Source organism: Oncorhynchus keta, chromosome 15 (assembly GCF_023373465.1).
Source record: "Oncorhynchus keta strain PuntledgeMale-10-30-2019 chromosome 15, Oket_V2, whole genome shotgun sequence".
Classification (NCBI taxonomy): Eukaryota; Metazoa; Chordata; class Actinopteri; order Salmoniformes; family Salmonidae; genus Oncorhynchus; species Oncorhynchus keta.
The window spans coordinates 37,241,800-37,248,284 of NC_068435.1; the positions used below are offsets into that span (position 1 = coordinate 37,241,800).

General features: G+C 52.0%; 1 long non-coding RNA gene across 2 annotated transcripts; it reads left to right on the top strand.

Annotated features, from left to right (window-relative positions):
* Positions 1–225: 225 nt before the first annotated feature.
* LOC127907647 (uncharacterized) lies at positions 226–5,407 on the top strand. Of its 2 annotated transcripts, XR_008065299.1 has the most exons (6): positions 226–1,266; positions 1,357–1,579; positions 1,623–2,067; positions 2,112–2,246; positions 4,394–4,954; positions 5,260–5,407. It is a non-coding gene; the product is annotated as an uncharacterized LOC127907647 (long non-coding RNA). The 2 variants fall into 2 exon arrangements; XR_008065300.1 differs by lacking the exons at positions 2,112–2,246; positions 4,394–4,954; positions 5,260–5,407 and adding an exon at positions 2,867–2,969.
* Positions 5,408–6,485: the final 1,078 nt, after the last annotated feature.

Consider the following 6,485-nt stretch of genomic DNA (forward strand, 5'->3'; position numbering starts at 1 on the left):
GGGCGGTGGAGAGAGGGGAGAGAGAGTAAAAGAGAGAAGAGAGGGAGGCGGACGGAGAGAGAGAGGGGAGAGAGGGTAGGAGAGATGGGAGGGAGGCGGAAGAGGAGGTGGAGGGTAGAGAGAGAAGAGAGGGAGGCGGATGGAGAGAGAGGGGAGGAGAGAGAGGAGAGATGGAGGGGAGGCGGCGAAGAGAGAGAGGGGGAGAGGGTAGAGAGAGAAGAGAGGGGAGGCGGATGGAGACAAAAAAATAGATAAGTGTGCAAAGCTATACTGAGGGGAAGTGGGGTTGCAGGCTGACACCACACAGCACTGCTTAGTGCTTAGTGTATGTGCATTTGCGTGTGTGTGTGTGAGAGAGCGTGTGTGTGTGTGCAGTGTGTGTGTGTGCAGTGTGTGTGTGTGTGTGTGTGTGTGTGTGTGTGTGTGTGTGTGTGTGTGTGTGTGTGTGTGTGTGTGTGTGTGTGTGTGTGTGTGTGTGTGTGTGTGTGTGTGTGTGTGTGTGTGTGTGTGTGTGTGGGTGTGTGTGTGTGTGTGTGTGCGTGTGTGTGTGTGTGTGTGTGTGTGTGTGTGTGTGTGTGTGTGTGTGTGTGTGTGTGTGTGTGTGTGTGTGTGTGTGTGTGTGTGTGCAGTGTGTGTGGGTGGTGTGCTCTGTTCTCATGGCTGAAGGCTTTACTCCCGGGCTGTGGGCTGAACTGTGTGGTAACAGGTTAGGAGGCTTTAGCTGCTAAAACACAGGGGACCTACTGTGCGCTGCCCCCTCAAACACAGTGTGTGTGTGTGTGTGTGTGTGTGTGTGTGTGTGTGTGTGTGTGTGTGTGTGTGTGTGTGTGTGTGTGTGTGTGTGTGTGTGTGTGTGTGTGTGTGTGTGTTCTGAGTCCCCTCTCTGTGTGTGTGAGTCTGTTGGCTAGGTGCTGATGTAGTCCCCTCTGTGTGTGTGAGTCTGTTGGCTAGGTGCTGATGTAGTCCCCTCTCTGTGTGTGTGAGTCTGTTGGCTAGGTGCTGATGTAGTCCCCTCTCTGTGTGTGTGAGTCTGTTGGCTAGGTGCTGATGTAGTCCCCTCTCTGTGTGTGTGAGTCTGTTGGCTAGGTGCTGATGTAGTCCCCTCTCTGTGTGTGTGAGTCTGTTGGCTAGGTGCTGATGTAGTCCCCTCTCTGTGTGTGTGAGTCTGTTGGCTAGGTGCTGATGTAGTCCCCTCTCTGTGTGTGTGAGTCTGTTGGCTAGGTGCTGATGTAGTCCCCTCTCTGTGTGTGTGAGTCTGTTGGCTAGGTGCTGATGTAGTCCCCTCTCTGTGTGTGTGAGTCTGTTGGCTAGATTCTGATGTAGTCCCCTCTGTGTGTGTGTGAGTCTGTTGGCAAGGTGCTGATGTAGTCCCCTCTCTGTGTGTGTGAGTCTGTTGGCTAGGTGCTGATGTAGTCCCCTCTCTGTGTGTGTGAGTCTGTTGGCAAGGTGCTGATGTAGTCCCCTCTCTGTGTGTGAGTCTGTTGGCTAGGTGCTGATGTAGTCCCCTCTCTGTGTGTGTGAGTCTGTTGGCTAGGTGCTGATGTAGTCCCCTCTCTGTGTGTGTGAGTCTGTTGGCTAGGTGCTGATGTAGTCCCCTCTGTGTGTGTGAGTCTGTTGGCTAGGTGCTGATGTAGTCCCCTCTCTGTGTGTGTGAGTCTGTTGGCTAGATTCTGATGTAGTCCCCTCTCTGTGTGTGTGAGTCTGTTGGCTAAGTACTGATGTAGTCCCCTCTCTGTGTGTGAGTCTGTTGGCAAGGTGCTGATGTAGTCCCCTCTCTGTGTGAGTCTGTTGGCTAGGTGCTGATGTAGTCCCCTCTCTGTGTGTGTGAGTCTGTTGGCTAGGTGCTGATGTCGTCCCCTCTGTGTGTGTGTGAGTCTGTTGGCTAGGTGCTGATGTAGTCCCCCTCTCTGTGTGTGTGAGTCTGTTGGCTAGATTCTGATGTAGTCCCCTCTGTGTGTGTGTGAGTCTGTTGGCTAGATTCTGATGTAGTCCCCTCTCTGTGTGTGTGAGTCTGTTGGCTAGGTGCTGATGTAGTCCCCTCTCTGTGTGTGTGAGTCTGTTGGCTAGGTGCTGATGTAGTCCCTCTCTGTGTGTGTGAGTCTGTTGGCTAGATTCTGATGTAGTCCCCTCTCTGTGTGTGTGAGTCTGTTGGCTAGGTGCTGATGTAGTCCCCTCTCTGTGTGTGTGAGTCTGTTGGCTAGGTGCTGATGTAGTCCCCTCTCTGTGTGTGTGAGTCTGTTGGCTAGGTGCTGATGTAGTCCCCTCTGTGTGTGTGAGTCTGTTGGCTAGGTGCTGATGTAGTCCCCTCTGTGTGTGTGTGAGTCTGTTGGCTAGGTTCTGATGTAGTCCCCTCTCTGTGTGTGTGAGTCTGTTGGCTAGATTCTGATGTAGTCCCCTCTCTGTGTGTGTGAGTCTGTTGGCAAGGTGCTGATGTAGTCCCTCTCTGTGTGTCTGAGTCTGTTGGCAAGGTGCTGATGTAGTCCCCTCTGTGTGTGTGAGTCTGTTGGCTAGGTGCTGATGTAGTCCCCTCTCTGTGTGTGTGAGTCTGTTGGCTAGGTGCTGATGTAGTCCCCTCTGTGTGTGTGTGAGTCTGTTGGCTAGGTGCTGATGTAGTCCCCTCTCTGTGTGTGTGAGTCTGTTGGCTAGGTGCTGATGTAGTCCCCTCTCTGTGTGTGAGTCTGTTGGCTTGGTGCTGATGTAGTCCCCTCTCTGTGTGTGTGAGTCTGTTGGCTAGGTGCTGATGTAGTCCCCTCTGTGTGTGTGTGAGTCTGTTGGCTAGGTGCTGATGTAGTCCCCTCTCTGTGTGTGTGAGTCTGTTGGCTAGGTGCTGATGTAGTCCCTCTCTGTGTGTGAGTCTGTTGGCTAGGTGCTGATGTAGTCCCCTCTCTGTGTGTGTGAGTCTGTTGGCTAGGTGCTGATGTAGTCCCCTCTCTGTGTGTGAGTCTGTTGGCTAGGTGCTGATGTAGTCCCCTCTCTGTGTGTGTGTGAGTCTGTTGGCAAGGTGCTGATGTAGTCCCCTCTGTGTGAGTCTGTTGGCTAGGTGCTGATGTAGTCCCCTCTCTGTGTGTGTGAGTCTGTTGGCTAGGTGCTGATGTCGTCCCCTCTCTGTGTGTGTGAGTCTGTTGGCTAGGTGCTGATGTAGTCCCCTCTCTGTGTGTGTGTGAGTCTGTTGGCTAGATTCTGATGTAGTCCCCTCTGTGTGTGTGTGTGAGTCTGTTGGCTAGATTCTGATGTAGTCCCCTCTCTGTGTGTGTGAGTCTGTTGGCTAGGTGCTGATGTAGTCCCCTCTCTGTGTGTGTAAGTCTGTTGGCTCTGTGCTGATGTAGTCCCCTCTCTGTGTGTGTGAGTCTGTTGGCTAGATTCTGATGTAGTCCCCTCTCTGTGTGTGTGAGTCTGTTGGCTAGGTGCTGATGTAGTCCCCTCTCTGTGTGTGTGAGTCTTTTGGCTTGGTGCTGATGTAGTCCCCTCTGTGTGTGTGAGTCTGTTGGCTAGGTGCTGATGTAGTCCCCCTCTGTGTGTGTGAGTCTGTTGGCTAGGTGCTGATGTAGTCCCCTCTCTGTGTGTGTGTGAGTCTGTTGGCTAGGTGCTGATGTAGTCCCCTCTGTGTGTGTGTGAGTCTGTTGGCTAGGTGCTGATGTAGTCCCCTCTGTGTGTGTGTGAGTCTGTTGGCTAGGTGCTGATGTAGTCCCCTCTCTGTGTGTGTGAGTCTTTTGGCTAGGTGCTGATGTAGTCCCCTCTCTGTGTGTGTGAGTCTGTTGGCTAGGTGCTGATGTAGTCCCCTCTGTGTGTGTGTGAGTCTGTTGGCTAGGTGCTGATTGAGTCCCTCTGTGTGTGTGTGTCTGTTGGCTAGGTGCTGATGTAGTCCCCTCTCTGTGTGTGTGAGTCTTTTGGCTAGGTGCTGATGTAGTCCCCTCTCTGTGTGTGTGAGTCTGTTGGCTAGATTCTGATGTAGTCCCCTCTCTGTGTGTGTGAGTCTGTTGGCTAGGTGCTGATGTAGTCCCGTCTCTGTGTGTCTGAGTCTGTTGGCAAGGTGCTGATGTAGTCCCCTCTTTGTGTGTGTGCGTCTGTTGGCTAGGTGCTGATGTAGTCCCCTCTCTGTGTGTGTGTGAGTCTGTTGGCTAGGTGCTGATGTAGTCCCCTCTCTGTGTGTGTGAGTCTGTTGGCTAGGTGCTCATGTAGTCCCCTCTCTGTGTGTGTGAGTCTGTTGGCTAGGTGCTGATGTAGTCCCCTCTGTGTGTGTGTGAGTCTGTTGGCTAGGTGCTGATGTAGTCCCCTCTGTGTGTGTGAGTCTGTTGGCTAGGTGCTGATGTAGTCCCCTCTCTGTGTGTGTGTGAGTCTGTTGGCTAGGTGCTGATGTAGTCCCCCTCTGTGTGTGTGTGTGTCTGTTGGCTAGGTGCTGATGTAGTCCCCTCTCTGTGTGTGTGAGTCTGTTGGCTAGGTGCTGATGTAGTCCCCTCTCTGTGTGTGTGAGTCTGTTGGCTAGGTGCTGATGTAGTCCCCTCTCTGTGTGTGTGAGTCTGTTGGCTAGGTGCTGATGTAGTCCCCTCTCTGTGTGTGTGAGTCTGTTGGCTAGGTGCTGATGTAGTCCCCTCTCTGTGTGGCTTTGTGTTAAACTGCCACATCAAGTCAATGAAGAGCAACACATTCTCACTTTCTCATGCTCATCTATTGCTTCTCTCTCACGGAGCACACTGGTTAATGGGAACACCTGTTTGGTTAACACACTCCAAAATGAGTTGTTTACACTCGCTAGCATGCTGTACACACAGCATACCTCTGAGGGATTCTGACAGGTCTCTCTCTGTTAATATCAGTGTTGTTGTGTTTGATTGGTTGTGAGAGGGGGCTGTGTGTGGTTGTGAGAGGGGCTGTGTGTGGTTGTGAGAGGGGCTGTGTGTGGTTGTGAGAGGGGCTGTGTGTGGTTGTGAGAGGGGCTGTGTGTGGTTGTGAGAGGGTCTGTGTGTGGTTGTGAGAGGGTCTATGTGGTGGTTGTGAGAGGGGCTGTGTGTGGTTGTGAGAGGGGCTGTGTGTGGTTGTGAGAGGGGCTGTGTGTGGTGTGAGAGGGGAGGTTGTTGTGAGAGGGGGCTGTGTGTGGTTGTGAGAGGGGCTGTGTGTGGTTGTGAGAGGGGCTGTGTGTGGTTGTGAGAGGGGCTGTGTGTGAGAGGGGCTGTGTGTGGTTGTGAGAGGGGGCTGTGTGTGGTTGTGAGAGGGGGCTGTGTGGTTGTGAGAGGGGCTGTGTGTGGTTGTGGGTGGTGAGAGGGCTGTGTGTGGTTGTGAGAGGGGCTGTGTGTGGTTGTGAGAGGGGCTGTGTGTGGTTGTGAGAGGGGCTGTGTGTGGTTGTGAGAGGGGCTGTGTGTGGTTGTGAGAGGGGCTGTGTGTGGTTGTGAGAGGGGCTGTGTGTGGTTGTGAGAGGGGCTGTGTGGTTGTGAGAGGGGCTGTGTGTGGTGTGAGAGGGGGTGTGGTCATGAGAGGGGCTGTGTCCCATCTCTGCTGTGAGATTGACCTGTGAGAGGGGCTCAGGTGGTCAGATGCACTTTAATATTTCATTGTGGTTGTGAGAGGGTCCTGTGTGTGTGAGACCAGGTGGTCAGATGCACTTTAATATTTCATGTGTCTCTGTGGGCTCTGTGTGGTCAGTGAGAGGGTCTGTGTGGTCTGTGAGATGGGCTGTTAATATTTCATTTGTGTCTCTCTGTGTGTGGTAGACCAGGTGGTCAGAGAGGGCTGTGTGTGGTTGTGAGATGGGCTGTAATATTCTCTGTGTGTGGTCTGTGAGAGACCAGGTGGTCAGATGCACTTTAATATTTCATTTGTGTCTCTCTGTGTGTGAGACCAGGTGGTCAGATGCACTTTAATATTTCATTGTGTGTCTCTGTGAGAGACCAGGTGGTCAGATGGGCTTTGTATTTCATTTGAGAGGGCTGTGTGTGTGTGAGAGGGCCAGTGTGGTCAGATGCTGTGTGTTAATATTTCATTTGTGTCATCTCTGCTCTGATTGACCTGTTCAGGTGGTCAGATGCACTTTAATACTTCATGTGTCTCTCTGTGTGTGTAGACCAGGTGGTCAGATGCACTTTAATACTTCATGTGTCTCTCTGTGTGTGTAGACCAGGTGGTCAGATGCACTTTAATATTTCATGTGTCTCTCTGTGTGTGTAGACCAGGTGGTCAGATGCACTTTAATATTTCATGTGTCTCTCTGTGTGTGTAGACCAGGTGGTCAGATGCACTTTAATATTTCATGTGTCTCTCTGTGTGTGTAGACCAGGTGGTCAGATGCACTTTAATATTTCATGTGTCTCTCTGTGTGTGTAGACCAGGTGGTCAGATGCACTTTAATACTTCATGTGTCTCTCTGTGTGTGTAGACCAGGTGGACAAAAATGCACATGATGTGGATGTGTGCAGGTGTGTCTGTGTGAATTTACACCAATCAACCAATCATAACTTTAACCATAATGAAGTCCGAGAAGTCAGTGTTTTAGG